Raw genomic sequence first — 21,809 nt, forward strand, 5'->3', positions numbered from 1 at the left:
GCCAGTGCTAACGCCGGCGGCGGCTCCTCCCCCCTGCGTGGCCGGCTTCCCCTCCTCTTCCTCCTCCTTCCTTGCCATGGTGAGAGGAAGAAGATGGAGGGAGGAAGGATATGGTGTTTTTGCGAAAAAGTCCCTAGAGTATTTTAAAACTGTGCACAGAGAAGTGTTCTAGTTTAAAAATGTGATATTTTTGCATTTTAAATCTGATTCACTCCGTTCAAGTCGCGTTAGATTTGTGTTAAAATGTTCTACATGTTAGAATTATTATTCTCTGATGTTACATATTTTATCTAATTATTTAAATGTTTGTTTGATCGATGATTATTAAAGTAGAGTTCCAATTAAATCTAATTTAGGGTTTTAACTTGCGCGTTTATAAATAAACATAAACATGGTTAATAGTAGCTGAAATATTCTTTATTAATAATTATTTAGTATAAATGTGTTATCTATTTAATAGTCCTCGCGTGTCGCTTTAGTCCGTGCGCCGTACGTGTGATGTGCGCGTGCTGTCGTGTTGTTTCGCACGTTGCACACTTCGTCTTTCGCCGTTAATTCTCCTCGCTTAGAGTCACTAATATTATCTAAATTGCTTATCTAACTGAAAGCTATTAGCATAGTAGATTTATTAAAATTAGGTAATAACTCTAGTTACATTTAATAAATGTCGACTAATGCAAGTATGTCGAATTAAATGTTCTATTTCATATTTTTATAACGTAAACACAATAACTTCTCAATTGTAGCTTCGATCTCGACATTTCTTTTTCTCGCGCGACTGTAGAAGCGAGCTCTATTTTGTATTTCACGTGTTTATAATGTTTTTCCTTATGTGGTGTAATGTTTCTTTCTGTTTTAGGAATGTTGAATGTATGTTCACGCTCGCTTAGATAGCGTTTCATCCATGGTGTATGAGGAAGTTGCAGGAGAAGCCCCTGAGCAACATCAGTTTGGTGAAGACAAGTGTACTCTAACATATTATGTCCTATTTATTTTAAAATTCACTGTCCCATATACTATGATTTACCTAAGAATTGACTAGCTTTCTATTTATCCTATCCTTGATTACATCTTTGGGTTGGGTTATTATGATAAGCTACATGCTAGTGCTTTACCCTAATCAACGAACATGATGAGAATTACTTTATGATACGATGATTCATTCTGATTATGATTATGAGCTTATGACATTTTAGGCGGCTCAGGCTATTTCCCAAGTACCTATCCGTAAGGACCTGTTCGTTGAGAGACCACCCGGGACAACAGTACAACCATGAGGGTGGTATGGGATGCTCTTAGCTGATTAATTGCAAGAACCTGGGGGTGTAGTTTGCTTCGTCGTTGTGCTGCCAATGGGGGCTAGGCACAGTTCATGCTCTGCTAAGGGTGGGTGTCGAGGTTCATTCGAATTGGTTTTGTTAGTCATCCACCTTAGGGGGAGGAGTACTGTGTTTGTACGACTGGCGAAACCTAACGGGCGGCTACACATCAGGAGAATCTTTGTAAAGGCCACATAATGATACCATGTCGGATCACCTAGGAAGTGATCAATGGGGAGTCATGATCCCTAGGCAGAACGGGAATTACGACTCGTGGGTAAAGTATGCAACCTCTGCAGACGGATAGAAATTGGAATATCAACCGTGCTCACGGTAAAGTGTGCCTTGGGATCCTCTTAGATTAGAGATACTCTAGATACATTTATGTTGATGATTTAATGATGATGGCTATACTTATGATATATAGTACTTTCCTCTCTCAGGAGGTGCTTTCTTTTGGGATATCAACTTGGGTTCTATGATAAAACTTGGATTCTACTAATGATAATTACATCACAAACTAAAAGCAACTGCTATGAGCTTAACTCGACATATAGCTAGTCCACTTCAACCAAACGGTACATTTGCTTAGTACGTTTATGTGTACTCACCCTTGCTTAACACAAAACACTTGGTTGTCCCCATTGCAACCATTTCTCAGGAGAAGATGAAGGCAACGAGGATTTTTAGGACTTCGAGGAGTTCTAAACAAGATTAGCAGCAAACCCCCAGTCGGCTGCCTATGAAGGCCTTATCTTACTACGTTTCGTTCAACACTTTGATTTATGTTTAAGTTAATGACTATGTGGATGTTTCGGACATCATGATGTAATAAAGTAATACCTCTTTCTGCTATTATCTGAGCACTGTGTGATGATGTCCAATTGTGTAATCGTTGTGTACGTGAATTTCTGATCCTAGCACGTACATGGTTCGCATTCAATTTACCTTCCAAAACCGGGTGCGACAACTTGGGAGCCTCTCCTCCCTCTCTCGACTGCTTGTAACCCCTACCACGAGTTTGATCATCAATGGTACTGGTAGCGCAAGCCACCGATGACTAGAAGTAGGGACATTCAAACCAAACTAGTATAAATCTTGCGCCCTCCGCGCACACCCTTCGGAGCCCAAAACACATACAATAAATTTACTTGTCAGAGCGAGGTACGAAACAACGACATGGGTGCATAGTTGACGCCTGAAATTCACAACTTAAAAACAAACTTGATCTAATTTAGATGTTAGCACAAATAATATAGATCAAAATAGAGTGAGAAGGACGAAAAATTCTTTCACTTGATTGCTCTTTCTTAGATGCAAAATTATATATAGAGCAATATCACAAGTGTAATCAAGAACATGGAAAAAGGGAGGAAGAGAAAATCGTAAAAGATCAAACGCACGAGACAAGATGATTTTTATCATGGTTCGATGAAGTCTCAAATGCTTACCTACTCCACGTTGTGGTGTCACAAAGGACGAGGGTTGCACTCAATCCTTCTCAAGTGATCCAATGATCAACTTGAGGCCACAATTCATCCTTATAGTTTCTCTTATTCAAGGATCTCCACATATTGGAGTCTCTTGCAGCCGTACAATGTTGATGGGAGGTACAACTTCAAAGAACAACAAGGGAGAGGAGTAGAACGCGCGCAAGAGCACAAGAACAACTCCACAAAGCAAGAACACAAATACAAAGTAACAGCATGGCTCAATCTCATGACAAATGGCGCTCAGATCACTTTGATGTTTTTTCTCTAATCTGTAGGAATGAAGTACTTGCTATTGAGTGACTTGGTGAAGAGAGGAGGCTGGTTAGGGGGGATATTTATAGCCACAAACCCCAACTAGTTGTTGCTTGTTTCCTCCAAAACTACTCTATAGAGTGGTGCCCTGGACCGGGTCCGGTAGCTCCGACTCTGGGATCTTGATTGGTCCCTTCCATCTTGGGCTAGCATTGGCCGGTCTAGTTTGCCACCAGATCACCACATGTTAGCCGCCTGTTGAAGTCGATCGTTAGAGCCAGAAGTAGCCATTGGAGCCGAGGCTAGATGCACCATTGGACCAAGAACATTGAAGATCCAATGATTTTTAATAGCTTCATAAAACAAAATTGGACTAATTTTGGGTTAAGACCAAGTTCGAGAGAGGGGTACGAGCGGAGTAAACTTCTTCACTTAATTGCTCTTTCACAAGGTGATTGTTAAACTTAGAGCAATTATTCAAGTGAAATGAATGGAGATAGAGAGAGAATCGCACAAGAATAAAGACATGCGACACACTGATTTTTATCCCGTGGTTCGGTCAAGTAGAATACTTGCCTACTCCACGTTGTGGCGTCCCAACGGATGAGGGTTGCACTCAACCCCTTTCAAGTGATCCAAACATCAACTTGAATACCACGGTTCTTGTAACACCCCTGGTGTTACAAGAACTAAAACTTGGGCATGGCATCATATGCATTGCCATTTCATTATGTATGTTACACCTAGAGTGCATCCACTAGGCTAAAACTTCAAAACAAGTTGTGATGTGATGACTTGAAGGGATCTTTAACCCTATGATAGGGTACTTAACTAAGGTATAGAGGTATGTGGGTGTGTGTGATAACAAATTGGGTATTATCTCAAAGGTTAGTGGAGATGTTCATAAGAGACTAAACTTGAAGAGTTTGAGTGGCACATAAACCCTAGAACACTCAAAACCCTAATAAGAACCCTAGAAACCCTAATTAGTGCTCTATGAGATGAGATCAATTTCTACACATTTTTGGACCAAAGTACATATATCAAAGTGGTAGAGTAACAAAAATTAAACAACTTTTACATTTGGAGATTTCCATGTTTTGTGGAACAAATTGGAGTGAATTGCAAAAAGTCTTAAAGACATCCATATGGATTAACTCTGAAAAACAGTGAGATTGGGCTGACTTGGAGTCCTTGTATCTTTTAATCCATGGATATTTTGCCATAAGTCACTATAAAAAGATTGTAAAGCTATTATAGTAGTCTAAGTTTGATTAAGTGGTTAAGCCCTATAGTTGTATGGAAATTGGAGAAAAATGGACTTGAAGATGGGATGTCAGTCAATTATCAGTCTGAAATTCAGACTTGCAGCGACATCAGATCAACTTTAGAACCATGTAGCGCCCAATCCATTGGATGTTTGACCAAGATCTTTATAATAAAAACAAAGCTGGTATGTAGAGCAACAACTTTGATATAGACGGATTGGTAGCTTCCCATATGAAAATTTGAGAATGAAGCTCCTTAACTTGCTCTGGCAGGCGCCTTGAATGAAGTTCCCATGGTATAGTAACCTGAAGAAGATCATAGATTCACTGAACCCTGCCGTCGGTGAACCCGCGCCGCGATACATGCCGATGCTGTGATTCGTGCCCAGTGGCATGCGGATAACGACTTGGGGTAAAAGATCTTGGCATTGGGATGAGCTCGGGCCCTATTACCACTAAGCTCATCATACCCACTTGCGCAGTGACATGGCCGAACGACCATCGTTGTGGTGGCTGCCGTCCTTCACAATTGTGCCATGCCGTGACCATTTCATCACGTAGCTATAACCGTGGCAAGCCTGGAGTTACCGTCCTTGAGCCATTGTATCAGCGGGCGCCACGATGAACTCAACCAGTGAAATATCCCACCGTCGTCGTGCTCGTCTTCGGCCCAAATTGGCGAATCACGTAGTCGGTTCCTTTAAATTGAGCGCTACCCTTGCTCCGCCTCTCTATTACGCGCTCATACCACCCGTAGTTAGCCTCTACCGTGCACCATAGCCCACAATCACCGGGTTTTTCCCCAAATCGGGTCACTTGCGCCGCTGTGAGACATCTTGCCGTGATCGGCCATTTCTAGGTCTGTTCATCCCCCTCTGTTCCATGTTTTAGCATCCTTGACTGTTAACTTTGCTCGTCAGCCCAACCGATTGAGCGCTACCGCATTTGGGCATCGAGAACATCACCTCGCCGCCATGGAACACCTTCGAGCGCGCACTCATGTCGACCCACTCTTCCACCCCCGTTCTATCCAGATTCATGCGTGTACCCGACCTCTGGTGAATCAGTGAAACTTACCCTAGCTTCAATTTAGGCACTACCGCGTTTGGTTGCTCAGAACACGCTCACTGGAGCCCTAGCGCCGTCGTGACTGTGAACAAGCATCGATTAAGGTCGGACCCGTCCAATTGTGTGAGGGCTTTTGCTCGGGTAGACTTGCGCACGATGTCTGTGTGCTTGTTGCCTCCTGTACGGGTCACCGTCACCGTGGAACCACTACTCCGTCCATGTGCTCGACGCGGTTCCGTCGTGGACCGAAAGCCGTAAAGAAATAGAAGTGCAAGGGGTTTTGTGCAACTGTCAGTGAGACAGGTGAATAGTGTCGCGGGCTCTTTACGGGTTATTTGAATAACTAGGGGCCTCTGCGCAAATTTGCCAGCGTAGGCGTGGGCGCGCACGTGTTTCCCCTATTCACGGGCTGGTTTGGGCCAGAATTGGCCCAACACTATTCACGATTTCTCTTTTTCTTTTTACTCGAAGATTAAGAATTATGTAGAAAATAGTAGAAAAATTATAAAATTATGGGACAAATTTTGCTAGACTCCTAAAATCATCTAGTATTTAATAAAAATAATTCCAAGATTTTTATCCCAAACCTAGAATTATGTAGCCTCTAATGGTGTTCAAACCAAGCCTTTTAGAATTTTAGAAATAATTTAGTAGCTCCAAAAATGGTAAAACTTTTTGGGGAGGCTTAGTATGATGATTTAAGACCTTGGGTGAAATTTTAAATGATTTGGACACTGTTTGGTCACAAACCCAATAACTAGCCTCCTAGGGTTTAGGTGTTTAATACTGATAGAATACCAACTTAGAAAACTCTAGTGATTAGTGTATACCATGAATGAAAGTTGTATTCAAGATACAACTTAGTATCTCTCTATTATGTAACTGCATATTCATAACATCACATAAGCATTCATGTACATGTACTGTCATTTATAGAAAAAGAGGAAGAAACTGTGATTGAAGAGGAAGTTGTCACTCAAGCTGAAAATCCTCCAGCCGAGAATAACTTCTACTTCGACATCTGTGGAGTAGACCCGGAACCTTCCGCAACGCAAGGCAAGCCCCGGTGCATTATCCCCTTTCCTTGATGTTTTAAAAACTTTATCACCTTATATGATGCATTAGGTGGTAGGAGTTGTGTGCTAAACAATTGATGCATTCCCTTCCTTGGAACTGATTACCATTCCTTGTTACCTGTTTTACTTAAAGTTTTCTAATGCTTAGCCTTGCTCTAGAAAACAAAATGTTCTGTTTTAAACAAAAGGTGATGCTTCATATGGAATGGGGCTTTTACAAAGAAGAGACTTGTGATGGTGAATCCGTCATGGACGTGATGGGTTCAACATCTGAAAAGATGTACCTTTGTTAGGTACCAAACTTTGGGTTGTAAATGAAAAAGACGAGACCGGGCGGGTGACTTGCACGAGAAGGAAGTCTCGGTGTAGTGTCTCTGTTTGAGTCGTTTAAGGACCGAGCCGATTTAGGCTTGATGATCGAGGACCTTTTAACTGGCCACATGCCTCATCATGTGTAAGCTTTGCCTCGGTCGGACCAATACCAGAAAGGCCACTACGCAATGGGAGTGGATAGATGGCGAGAGTAGCGTGTACCCTCCGTGGCAAGAGGCTGGACGGTGGTGTATTTGTGCTCTCGGTTGGCATGAACCCATTCTGGTCTTGAGAAACCCGGTGGTGAGTTGACATATGCAAGGGTTAAGTGCTACATATGTCATGTGGTTGGAGATCCCCAGCTGGGTATTAATCGATTCGGATCGTCGTTACTTCTCGGACATGAAGACTTGGTCACTGCCCTACACGTAGCAATCAAGTGAACTAAAGGAATGATAAAAGACGGCTAGCATAGGCCAAGTGCCTGATCTAGGATAGAAAGAACTCTAGATGCAGGTAACTACTTAACCTAATAACAAAAATGGATTTTTAAGGATCCACTCATAGTAAGCTTTTCTGCAAACAGAGTCTTTGAATCTTGATAAGCTTTACCTTGATTCCCAAAAGCCAGCATATCCTTGAGAGTCTTTTTCCTTCGACGGGTCAGACTTGAGAAAGTACACTTTGTACTCAGGGTTTTCGAACCCATGTTGTTGTAGGTGATGAAACAGCTGAGTTCTGCTGTTTCTGCTCCAAGGTGGTGCCCAAATAGGAGGAAGAACACTAAACTTATTTGGGAGAATGTTTTGCCTCCCAGTAATGTAATAATAAGTTCCGCACTCGAACACCCGGTTATGTAATAATTACTCTTTCTATATTTTATATGAATGTAAATTATATTATTGTAATCCTTTCCGCTCATTCTCTACTCTGATTATGTGTAATGTCTGTGTGATGGGTTGAGCGCTCTTGGGCGATATGATGAATATGTAGTTAACCGAACTTGCTGAGACATTATGCACACCTGCATGACTGTTTGAGGTCCTTAGGACAAGGACATCTGTAGGTGGGCCTAATACCTTGGGAGATTTCGTCACAGTTCTCTTTATCTCAACAATATCCCTTTGTGAGGATTCTCCACACTTTGGAGTCTCTCACGCCTTACACAAATGATCTCACGTAAACACAAGAGTAAGGGGGGAATAGCAACACACACAAGAGCGAGAGTTGTAACAACAACACGCACACAAGACAATAACGAGCACATGAAACAGCACGACGGAGTTACAACTCAGAAAAGTGCTTGAATCTCTATCATGATGAATCAAATGTGTGAATGCGAAGTCTCAACATCTTAGGATGTTCAATGGGTGCTTGGTGTACTGCTCCATGTGCCTAAGGGTCCCTTTTATAGCCCCAAGGCAGCTAGGAGCCGTTAGAGCTCCATTTGGAAGGCCATTGTTGCCTTCTGTCCGTGGGCGCACCAGACAGTCCGGTGCACCACCGAACAGTGAACAGTGCGCGATTTCCTTCCTTTTCTGGCGACGCCGACCGTTGTAGCCACCGGCCCCGTGGCACACCGGAGAGTCCGGTGCAGCCTAGTGACCATTGGCGAAGTCGACGTGTCACCCGCTGATCGCGTGGCCGATCGTTGGTGTGGGCATGGCTGGCTCACCAGACAGTTCGGTGCACACCGGACAGTTCGGTGAATTATAGCCGCGACACGCTACGTTTTTCCCAAGAGCGGTCTATTCGCATGGGCACCGGACACTGTCCGATGCACACTGGACAGTCCAGTGCATCGCAGGCTGGTGCAAGTTTGGCTAGATTTAGCCAAACTTCTCCAATCCGATTTCTCTCGATTTGACAAGGTTCCTAGCACTTAATAGAATAATGTTAGTACCAAAAATAATTTACTAAGGCTAGTGTTGGGGACTTGTTCTCAAATACTATGAATTAAGAACAAAACAACACAGGATATTAAATGTTAATGCCCTTCGTCCTTCGAAACATTATTCCCCTTAGGATATAATGATCTTCAGACGAAGGCCATGAAGGACATACCTTCATCATTGCAGCATATATTAATAAAAGAAGAAGCATATGAAATATAAGAGACAACATAAACAATCATATAACGTTGTTAATTCATTCTTATTATATCACCATGGAAAGGTAGAAACAATATTGAATTACAAAAGTACCTTCGGCTTGACAGAAGGCAAAAAGTACAATTGTGACGCAAAAGCAAGTATCAATCAGCGTGAACAGTATGAGGGTACTGTTCATCTATTTATAGGTACAGGACATAGCCTATGAGAAATTACAATTTTGCCCTTTACATTTACTATTGGCTTATAGAAAAATCTATGAGGACTGAACAACCTTTTCCCTTTTAAGTCGGTTCTCTTTTCTGCGATTTAGCCGAAGCTCCCTTTTGCACAGCTTCGGAGCGACGGCGACCTTCGTCACATCAAGCTTCTCAACGTGTCTGCTTTTACCATGAATCCGAAGATACCTGTCCATAAACCATACTTGGAAAACATTGTTAAATTACGTTTTTGAGGACCTTTGGAGGACGAAGGCCCCCAACAGTAGCCTCTCGCAGTATTAATTTGTTTAAGATAACGAATTCAGACTGCGACATTGGACGAAGGCCTTAAGCCAAAGGTCCGAAAAAACATCTTCCCTTTGCTAGAATAGCAACAGTCAATGACAAACGGGACCCTCCAATTTGGAGCGCGTCGATCGTATAAATAAGAACTTACCCTAAGCACATTTGGTACGCTACTTGCTGCTTGCTTTGTTTGTTCAATTTTTTAGCTCTTGTCTACCAACGCTTGCTTAGTTTCTCAAACTTCCTAAGCTTCGGCTTTAGGGACGCATTTTCGCCATTTCCAAAGAAAAGATGTCTCAAGACAAAAAAGTTGCTGCTGAGACGAAGCTAAGCGAAGAGGAGAAGCTACTTGAGGAGAAGACTGCTGGATTTGTTGAGTCAATAGGAAAAACAAATACAGAGAAGATTACTAAAGAGATACTAGAAGGCTTTATCTGAAGATACTGATGATAGCGACAGCTATGATGTGGAAAGTGGAGGCGAAGACTCTGAAGATCGGCCCTGGCGACCAAGTCATGCAGTCTTCGGGAAATCAACTATCAAACAGAGTCATCTTGATAATATGAGAGGAAGGTATTTTCGAGATATGTCTATTGTGAGGGCTAACATAGACAGAGTCGTTCCTGCTCCCGAAGAAACGAAGTTGTGATCTTCCAAAGCTTCTTCAAAGCTGGACTTCGGTTCCCGTTGAGCAGATTTGTGGTTGAAGTTTTAAAGACATACCAGATTTTCCTTCACTAGATCACTCCTGAAGCAGTTATTAGAATGGGGATCTTCGTCTGGGCTGTGAGGAGTCAAGGTCTAGAGCCAAGTGCAAGATGTTTTTGCAGTATGCATGAACTTTCGTATGAGACAAAGCCCTGGGGTAAAGAACAATATCATAACAATTTCGGTTGCTATAGCTTTGTTGCTCGCTCTAGCGCAAGCTACCCAGTGCCAATGTTTCGGAAGAGATGGCCCGGGGCCTGGATGGAAGAGTGGTTTTATGTGAAAAACGATTTGAAGGCGAGAGAAGATATTAAAGAGATCATCATGCGCCCCATCTAGTCTCGCTTTGACCTTCGAAAACCAAAGGTAGAAATTGATGAGGCGGCCGAAGCATGCCGAAGGGCCTTCAGCACAGTTTGCTCTTTTATTGGGACAAGAGACTTAGTTCAAGAACATGTAGCCTACAGGATATGGCCACTGATAGATAGCTGGGAAATGCCGAAAGAAACCATCACTAACCCTAGCGAAGGCGGCCTGGTTCGATTGAAATACACCTTCAGGTTTGGAGACCAGTTTGTCGAACCAGATGATGACTGGCTGAAGTGTGTTGAAAATACTAGCGATGAGCTACTTGGAGCATATTCCAAGTCCGAAGATAATGCACTATCTGCGGCCTTCGTGAGCCGAAAAAAGAAAAGATTAAATAGGGTTTTCGATGCTATTGGATTTGTGTACCCTGACTATCGCTACCCGCCACGGGGGCAAAAAAGAAAGGGTGCAGCCTCTGGAAAGGTTGCTGCTTCGACTGCTCCAAGCGAGCCTGCACCAAAGAGTAAAAAGTTGAAAGTCCTCACCCACCGGCCCCGTTATATTGAGCCGGCCGTGGTGCCCGAGTTTGGCAAGGAAACTTCTTCAGCTGCTGCTCCAAAGGATCCAATTCCTTCTACGCAGAAGGCTGAAGAACCGGCCACCATGCCGAAGGCACCCTCGGCCGAGCAAGCTGAGGCGAAGACTAGTAAAGATAAGGCCGAAAAGCCAAAGACTGAAGAAACAAAAATGTTAGAAGTTGTAAGCCCTTCGGTGGAAGTAACAATGCCGAAGATACAAAAAGGTCTTGCGGCCACTCCCAAAAGAAGAAGGATGGCAAGTGTACTAGATGTACTAGAAACGATAAAGGCTTCAAGCTCTACCCCAGGGAAAATTACCAAGGCTTCGAAAATGCAAATTGAAGCCAAAACAAAACTGATCGAAGCCGAAGCTGCAATGAGCCAGGCTGGTGCCGAAGCTGGGCCTTCAGAGCCTGCTAAGGAGAAACCCTCGGAAATTAGAGAGAAGGCAGCGGAGGAAGAGGCTATAGAACAGACTTTGCCTGAAAAAGCTGCCGCTCCTACTCCCGATGCACCTTCCGAAGACCTTGATTATGTTATTCGACATGCTTCAGGAAAAAGATTATCTGAAGAAGAAATTTTTGAAGCTAAACACTATGCCCGAGAACTGAAGTACCCGAAAGGGGTCTTAGTGTTTAATGGTACATATGAAGATGATTTCTTGTATTGCCTCCCAGACAACAAAGAATTATCTGTGTGCTGGGAGATGGCCAGAAGTATGGGTTTTCTGAAGCTCAAATCTGGCCTCTTTGCCATGACGAAGGACGATCTTGCGGATAGCCTTGCATACAACAGTCTGAAGGTACAAAAGTTGTGAATTTTGAAGTTTATGGATTCTGTAATAGAGTCTTTTGTTCTCATGTTAATCCATTCATTCTTTCTTGTAGGGCTTAATACTTAGCAATGCCTTAAGGGCGCAAAAGAATGCTGAAGACGAGAGCTGCACTATTGCTCTCAACAACCTTCGAACAGAGGTTATCAAGCTGAGAAATGAAGCCACGGAAAAAGACAAAATTCTACTTACATTGGTGGAAAAAGTAAAGGGGGATGAAGCTAACTTCAAGGCTCAATCTGAAATTCAAAAGAATGAGATTGAAGACCTTCAAAAACAACTGGCTGAGGCCAAATTAAAATGTGCTATTGCCGAAGCTGACCGAGATGCCAGTGAGTACTGGAAAATTATTTTGAAAAAACAGTTACAGAGTTTCGCGCATCAAAAGAAAGATGTTTTGAAAAATATGTAGAATGTGTAAAAAAGATAAAAACTAGCTTCGCCAACGTGGGCGCCTACTCAAATGAAGACAACTTCATACGGGGCGACCCTGAGGGCGTCATCGAGTGGATCAGTAATGAAGCCGAAGCTTTTGAGGAGATTTTGAGTGACCGCGGGGATGTCTGTGCATTCTCTGGTGCGAGGGGGGTTGCAGCCATTTTGGAGAAGGCAGGTTGTGAACATGTTAAAAACTTGGCCTAGGCCGAAGCTACCTTCTCCATCGACGATACGAAGGACCCCTCGGCCGAAGCAAGCTCATTAGGCAGAAAATTTTTCACTGATATCTGGGAAAATGGTGGCCGAGGGATGGCCCACGAAATAATGAAGAAAAGCGAAAAAGATATTCATGACGCTCGAGAAGCAACAAAAGAAGCTGAAAGAGCTGCGGAACTCGAAAGACGAATAGGTATCACTTAATGGCTTTTAGCTTTGTTGTTTATTTTTGTGACTTCCAACTAATTTATGTCTTCTACCGCAGCTGAACTATCTCCTCCCCCAGAGCCATTCGACCCACTGGCCGACCCAGAGGCAAAGAAAACAATAGAAATTATTAATATGGCCGAAGCTATTGTAGATGAAGTTGTTACCAAGCTGCTAACCGAAGCTGCAGAAAAAGTTCTGAAGGAAGAGTAGCTATTGTAAAAACATTTTCTAGAATATTAATGTAACATTTGCTGAACTATATTTGTAATATTCAGTGCTTATAGATTTGAATGTAATATATGAGTGGTTTGTAATTCAGTTCTTTGTGATGCATGAAACTTTTTATACATACCGTTTTGAGCCTGTGGCGAAAAAACACCTTCCCTTCTTTTCATGCTTCATAAAGAAGAGCTTTTATGCTTCGTAAAAATCATCCATACTTTGTAAAACATCAATGCTTCGTAAACAATAAATCCCTTTCTCCGCATCAGAACTGATGAAGATGTGATTTTCAGCTTACTTTGTGCCTTGGCATCTTTTCATTTTTTGTAAAGCATTGCCCGAAGATCAGCCTCGTTTTCAATTGATGTCATTGATGTGATATGATGTATGATGCGATGCTATGCGATATGATGTGATGATATGATGAGAAGAGTGATGCTAATGTATCGTGCAAATGAACGCCCAAACACACACATCCGAAGCTTTATCCACAACCTTCATTCCCTAAGGAATGACTGAAATCTCTTTATCGTTTATTTTTCGGCTGCACCATTTATTTTTCGATGTAAGTTCTGCAACTTCTTCGCCTTCTATTTCGGCGGTATTCGCGTTGACTTTTCACGCTTTGCCTTATATTTCGGTGGTATCTGGCTCTGCATTCCCTAAGGAACGACTTTTGAGCAGAAAACTTACGCTGCGCTCCCTTAGGAACGGCTTTTTGAAGCTTCGGCAAACTTAGGCTGCGCTCTTTAAGAATGACTTTTTGTAGCTTCGGTGAAACTTTTACTGCGATTTTTAGCCCTGCATTCCTGAAGGAATAGCTCTTTATAGCTTCAGCATTCTCGTAAGTCTGTGATGAAGGTATATTTCATTTTGACATAAATGAAGCTAGTACAGGAAATTAAAATGACAAGAAAAGTAGGTTTACATTGATTGTTCCTTATTAAAAGAAAATGATAGTTCATATAAAACTGTGCCAGAGGTAGGATATCTCTTAATATATGTGTTTTGATTCTGGCACAGTACTATTAACTGTGCGAGCTTCGGACCCCTCCCTGAAATCTCGCTGCTGATGGGTCTGTTGGCTCCCTTCTGGCTGCTGACCTCGTGAGTAGGCAGGTTGTAGTGGCGGCGGAGGTGGAAGCTATGGCTAAGAAACTTGCGGCTGACTAGCCGAAGCAACAAAAGTTATAGGATGATTACCCACATATTCTGGTATGTAGGGTGAATGACATAAAGCAGTGTGCAGGACCTGCTTCGGTTGACTTTGCCGGGCTTCGGCTTCTGCAATCTCTTTTTGCTTTTGGATGGTGATTTGGCACGTTCTTGTATTGTGGCCCTTGTCTTCACCACAAAATAGGCAGTAAATCTTCCTGGGCTGGTCCCCATATCTTCCTCTGAAGCCCCTGGCGCCTCTGCCTCTTGGAGCTGGCGGCCGGAAAGAGCTTTGTTGCTGCCCCGAAGCTTGCGAAGGATATTGCGGCCCCTGGTCATTTAAGAAAACCTGTATGCTTCCTCCCTTCTTTGGCGGAAGTCATTGTCAGCCCGGATGTACTCATCCATCTTCTGAAGCAGCTTCTCCAGAGTCTGTGGGGGCTTTCTAGCGAAATACTAGGCGGTAGGTCCTGGACGAAGCCCCTTAATCATGGCCTCAATGACAATTTCATTGGGCACTGTAGGCGCTTGTGCTCTAAGATGCAAGAACCTTCAGACATATGCATGGAGGTACTCCTCATGATCTTGCGTGCATTGAAACAAGGCCTGAGCTGTGACCGGCTTTATCTGGAAGCCTTGGAAACTTATCACCAGCATATCCTTGAGCTTCTGCCACGAAGTAATGGTCCCTGGCCGAAGAGAAGAATACCATGTTTGGGCCACATTCCGAACTGCCATGACGAAGGACTTGTCCATGACAGTTGCATTGCCACCATATGAAGACATAGTTGCTTCATAACTCATCAAAAACTGCTTCGGGTCTGAATGCCCATCATACATGGGAAGCTGAGGTGGCTTGTATGATGGGGGCCATGGGATAGCCTGCAGTTCTGCTGCCAAGGGAGAAGCATCATCAAAAGTAAAGGTATCATGATTAAAATCATCATACCATCCATCGTCGTTGAACAAGCCTTCTTGATGAAGCTCCCTGTGTTGGGGCCTTTGATCTTGTTCGTCTTGAACAAGATGGCATACTTCTTCAGTGGCTTGGTCGATCTGCCTTTGAAGATCAGCCAGTCGGGCCATCTTCTCCTTCTTCTTTTGCACTTGCTGATGGATTATCTCCATGTTTCTGATTTCTTGGTCCAACTCCTCCTCCTGGAGTGTTGGACTAGTGGCCTTCCTCTTCTGGCTTCGGGCCTCTCGAAGAGAAAGGGTCTCCTGGTTTAGGTCCAGTGGCTGCAGTGCGGCAGCCCCTGGCGATGAAGCTTTCTTCGGTGGCATGACGAAGGTCAGTGCTTGCCGAAGGTGGTCGAAAAAGGGTTCACCGGAGGTGGGCGCCAATGTTGGGGACTTGTTCTCAAATACTATGAATTTAGAACAAAGCAACACAAGATATTAAATGTTAATGCCCTTCGTCCTTCAAAACATTATTCCCCTTAGGATATAATGATCTTCAGACGAAGGCCATGAAGGACATACCTTCATCATTGCAGCATATATTAATAAAAGAAGAAGAATATGAAATATAAGAGACAACATAAACAATCATATAACGTTGTTAATTCATTCTTATTATATCACCATGGAAAGGTAGAAACAATATTGAATTACAAAAGTACCTTCGGCTTGACAGAAGGCAAAAAGTACAATTGTGACGCAAAAGCAAGTATCAATCAACACGAACAGTACGGGGGTACTGTTCATCTATTTATAGGCACAAGACATAGCCTATGAGAAATTACAATTATGCCCTTTACATTTACTATTGGCTTACAGAAAAATCTATGAGGACTGAACAGCCTTTTCCCTTTTAAGTCGGTTCTCTTTTCTGCGATTTAGCCGAAGCTCCCTTTCACACAGCTTCGGAGCGACGACGACCTTCGTCACGATCAAGCTTCTCATCGTGTCTGCTTTTACCATGAATCCGAAGATACCTGTCCATAAACCATACTTGGAAAACATTGTTAAATTACGTTTTTGAGGACCTTCGGAGGACGAAGGCCCCCAACAGCTAGAATCATACCTTGCTTTTTCATTTGCATCTCTTTGACACTTAGCTTATATCAACCAAAAAATATGTGTTGGGCATCTAATCACCAAAACATTTATAGAAATGACCCAAGGGATCATTTCCCATTCAATCTCCCCCTTTTTGATGATTTATGCCAACACATCAAAAGCAACAACATTTTTCAAGGATGAGCTAAAGAGTGCAAATTGAAGACCAAATAATCTCACAGAGGATTTGGCATATTTGGATCACTTTTGCCACCACTTGGTTTGTTTTCGTAAAACAAATTCATTTTCCTATCTCTATGTCAAAAGCACTTGTTTTGGCAAATCAAAAGATCTTTCAAAAGTAATTTTGATCAAGTGCCAAAAACTCCCCCTTTTCCCATAATCAAATTTCTCCCCCATAAGAGAACAAATTTTGTAAGAAGAGGGTTTTGATCAGATACCAAGAGTTCTAACTCTAAAATTTTGAAATTCACAAGTGGTTGGTTGATCCAGTTGCTTTGGCCTTAATTTCTCCCCCTTTAGCATTAAGCACCAAAACAGGAGAACTATTTGGCCCTATAACCCCATTGCCTCACAAAAATGTCAAAACAGATCAAAAGGCAATGAGAAAACATCAATAAGAACTTGCGACAAGATACATTGATACCGAAATGCAGCGGAAGCCCTTTCTTTGTCCAAGTTCACCTTTTCCCTTTCAATTCAACTTTGAGACTATATCAAAAGTACTCAAGCAAACACATTAGCCTCAAAGGATCAAGTTGTAGTACATCCTCCCCCGAATCATGTGCATCGTGTGCATAGGGACTTGTGAGGTCCGGGGATGACTTTTACAACTTGAGCACCAAAAATAACCAAGTAAAGATAGTAATGCTTAAAGTAACATGATCAAAGGCATAAGACATATGTATGCTATAGATCAACCCAAGTTCCATGAATCTAAGACATTTAGCTCACTACGCAGCTTGCAAAACCTTTTCTCATCTAAAGGCTTGGTGAAGATATCGGGTAGCTGGTTCTTGGTGCTAATGTGATAAATATTGATATCTCCCCTTTGCTGGTGGTCTCTCAAAAAGTGATGTCGGATGTTTATATGCTTAGTGCGGCTGTGTTCAATAGGATTATCCGCCAAGCGGAATGCACTCTCATTATCATATAGGAGTGGGACTTTGCTCTGATTGTAGCCAAAGTCCCGGAGGGTTTGCCTCATCTAAAGCATTAGCGTGCAACACTTTCCTGTGGCAACATACTTGGCCTCAGCGGTGGATAGGGCAACAGATGTTTGTTTCTTAGAGCTCTAGGACACCAGGGACCTTCCCAGAAACTGACAAGTCCTTGATGTGCTCTTCCTATCAACCTTGCACCCGACATAGTTGGAATCTGAGTATTCGATTAAGTCAAAGGTAGACCCCTTTGGATACCAGATCCTGAAGCAAGGCGTAGAAACTAAATATCTAAGAATTCGCTTCACGGCCACAAGATGACATTCCTTGGGGTCGGATTAAAATCTAGCACACATGCATACGCTAAGCATAATATCCGGTCTACTAGCACAAAGATAAAGTAAAGAATCTATCATAGACCAGTATGCCTTTTGATGAACGGACTTACCACCTTTGTTGAGGTCCAAGTGTCCGTCTGTTCCCATCGGTGTCTTGGCGGGCTTTGCATCCTTCATCCCAAACCCCTTGAGTAAGTCTTGAGTGTACTTTGTTTGAGAGATGAAGGTTCCTTCCTTGAGTTGCTTTACTTGGAATCCAAGAAAGTAGTTCAACTCGCCCATCATAGACATCTCGAATTTCTGCATCATCACCCTGCTAAACTCCTCACAAGACTTTTGATTGGTGGAACCAAATATTATGTCATCAACATATATTTGGCATACAAACAAATTGCCATTACAAGTCTTAGTAAAGAGAGTAGGATCAGCTTTCCCAACCTTGAAAGCATTAGAAATAAGAAAATCTTTAAGGCATTCATACCATGCTCTTGGGGCTTGCTTAAGTCCATAGAGTGCCTTAGAGAGCCTATATACATGGTCGGGATATCTGTCATCCTCGAAGCCAGGGGGTTGTTCCACGTACACTTCCTCCTTGATTGGTCCATTGAGGAAGGCACTCTTTACGTCCATTTGAAACAACTTAAAAGTGTGGTGAGCAGCACCAATAGTATGTGTATTGATTCGAGCCTAGCTACAGGAGCAAAAGTCTCCTCAAAATCCAAACCTGTGACATGGGCATAGCCTTTTGCCACAAGTCAAGCCTTCTTTCTTGTCATCACACCGTGCTCATCTTGCTTGTTGCGGAACACCCACTTGGTTCCCACAACATTTTGTTTTGGACATGGCACTAGGCTCCATACTTCATTTATTTTGAAGTTACTGAGCTCTTCCTGCATGGCCAACACCTAGTCTGGATCCTGCAAGGCTTCTTCTACCCTGAAAGGATCAATAGAAGAAACAAAAGAGTAATGCTCACAAAAGTTAGCTAAATGTGAGTGAGTGGTTACTCCCTTGCTGATATAACCCAGAATCTGATCCACTGGATGATTCCTTTGAATTGTCGCCTGGACTTGAGTTGGAGGAGCTTGTTGTGCTTCTTCCTCCTTATCTTGTTCTCCTTGTGCTCCACCTTGATCCATGCCTTCATCTTGAGGTACATGTTCCTCATCTTGAGTTGGGGAATGCACTAGTGTTGAGGAAGATGGTTGATCTTGATCTTGTTGTTCCTCCGGTCGCACATCACCTATTGCCATTGTTCGCATTGCAGCCGTTGGAACCTTATCCTCATCTACATCATCAAGATCAACTTGCTCTCTTGGAGAGCCATTAGTCTCATCAAATACAACATCGCTAGAGACTTCAACTAATTCTGATGATTTGTTGAAGACCCTATGCCTTTGTATTAGAATCATAACCTAATAAAAAACCTTCTATAGCTTTGTGAGCAAATTTCGAATGTCTACCTTTTTTACCAAGATGTAGCATTTGCTCCCAAATACATGAAAGTAAGAAACATTGGGTTTGTTACCAGTTAGGAGCTCGTAAGATGTCTTCTTGAGGAGGTGATGGAGATAGAGCTGGTTTATGGCATGGCAAGATGTATTTACATCATCCGACCAAAACCTCTCAGGCGTCTTGTATTCACCAAGCATTGTTCTCGCCATGTCAATGAGTGTCCTATTCTTCCTATCTACCACACCATTTTGTTGTGGTGTGTAGGGAGCGGAGAATTCATGCTTGATGCCTTCCTCGATTCTTGAATTCAGATCCATTATCGCTCCTTATTTTCTTCACCTTGAGCTCAAACTCATTTTGAGCTCTCCTTAGGAAGCGTTTTAAGGTACCTTGGGTTTTAGATTTATCCTGCAAAAAGAACACCCAAGTGAAGCGGGAAAAATCATCAACAATTACAAGACTATACTTACTTCCCCCGATGCTAAGATAAACAACGGGCCCGAAGAGATCCATATGGAGTAGTTCTAGTGGTCTTGATGTCGTCATCACGTTCTTGCTTTGATGAGTAGTTCCCACCTGCTTTCCTGCCTGGCACGCTGCACAAGGTATGTCTTTCTCAAAACAGACATCGGTTAGTCCTAACACATGTTCTCCCTTTAGAAGCTTATGAAGATTCTTCATCCCAACATGTGCTAGACGGTGGTGCCAGAGCCAGCTCATATTAGTCTTAGCTATTAAACATGCATCTAGATCGGCATTCTCTTTTGAGAAATCAACTAAATAAAGCTTGCCATCTAATACACCTTTAAAAGCTAATGAACCATCACTTCTTCTAAAGATAGATACATCTATATTTGTAAATAAACAATTGTATCCCATATGACACAATTGACTTACAGAAAGCAAATTGTAACCGAGCGATTCTACTAGAAACACATTAGAAATTGAATGCTCGGCAGTGATGGCTATTTTACCCAAACCTTTAACCTTGCCATGATTCCCATCTCCAAAGATGATCGTGTCTTGGGAATCCTTGTTCTTGACGTAGGAGGTGAACATCTTCTTCTCCCTCGTCATGTGGTTTGTGCATCCGCTATCAATAATCTAGCTTGTGCCCCCGAATGCATAAACCTACAAGGTAATTTTAAGCTTGGGTTTTAGGTATCCAACTCTTGTTGGGTCCTACAAGGTTAGTCACATAAGACTTTGGAACCCAGATGCAAGTATTGTCTCTCTTGCACTTAGGCCCCAAACTTCTAGCAACTACTTTATCATTTTTGCACACAAGAACAAATGAAGCATCATAAGTTTGATAAAGCATGGTTGTTCCATTTGATGCATTCCTAGGCACATGAGAAGCAACATGATGGCGCCTAGGTCTACTCCTACCATGAGCATGAAAAGAGCTAGATGATGCAAACAGGGCATGAGAATCAAAAGCAGCATCATGACGTATAGGTAAAACAACATGATTCTAACACCTATCATGATGAGCAATCCTAGAAGCATTCTTAACATGAGCATAGAGATAAGCATGGTTTGTTTTGTCATGTGAAGAATGAGAGCTACCAGCCATAGGATCCTTCTGTTTCTCCTTATTGAGATTGGAGGTCCTTTGGTTTGTTAAGTTCTTGGTTCCCTTTTGGAAACCAAGTCCATCCTTAATAGAGGGGAGGTCCTTTGGCTCGTCATGTGCATTGCAAGCATCAATATCAAAATCTTTACACCTATTACAAATAGACACATGCTCTACAGAAGAACTAGCCACATTTACTTTTTCTAGCCTAGCATTTAAACTCTTAAGACTAGAAATAGAATCATGACAAGAAGATAGCTCAGAAGACAATAATTCATTCTTTTAGTTTCTAAAGCAAGAGATTTTTGAACATTAATAAGTTTATCATGTTCCTCATAAAGAATGTCTTCTTGTTTTTCTAACAACCTATATTTCTCATTAAGGGCATCAATTAATTCATTGATTTTATCTACCTTAGATCTATCTAACCCCTTAAAGAGATCACTATAATCTACATCATCATCAGATTCCTCATCACTAGAAGAAGTACACTTGGGGGTATCTCGTGTATGTACCTTCTTCTTCTTAGCCATGAGGCACGTGCGAGGTTTGTTGGGGAAGAGGGAGGATTTGTCGAAGGCGGAGGCGGCTAGTCCTTCATCATCGGAGTCGGATGAAGAACATTTGGAGTCCCATTCCTTGCCAATGTGCTCCTAGCCCTTCGCCTTCCTGTAGTTCTTCTTTTTCTCCTTCCATTTCTTTTCTTGTCCTTGGTCATTTTCATTATCGGGGCATTGTGCAATAAAGTGACCGGACTTACCGCATTTGAAGCAGGAGCGCTTTCCTTTTGACTTGTTCTTGTTTGGGTATTCCTTGCGTCCCTTCAATGCAGTCTTGAAACGCTTGATTACAAGCGCCATTTCATCCTCATTTAGCCCGACAGCCTCCACTTGTGCTACCTTGCTAGGTAGCGTCTCCTTGCTGTTTGTTGCTTTGAGAGCAACGGGTTGCGGCTCATAAATAGGCAGTGGTTCATTTGCAATATCATCCACATACCTTTCTTCTTTTACCATCATGTGTTCGCTCACAAATTTTTGAGAATTTCCTCGGGCATCATTTTGGTGTACCTGGGATTCTCACGAATAAGGTTTCCAAGATGGGGATCAATAACACTAAATGACCTTAGCATGAGTCGAACCACGTCATGATCCATCCATCTTGTGCTCCCATAGCTTTGGATCTTGT

This window comes from Zea mays, chromosome 2 (genome assembly GCF_902167145.1).
Source record: "Zea mays cultivar B73 chromosome 2, Zm-B73-REFERENCE-NAM-5.0, whole genome shotgun sequence".
Lineage (NCBI taxonomy): Eukaryota > Viridiplantae > Streptophyta > Magnoliopsida > Poales > Poaceae > Zea > Zea mays.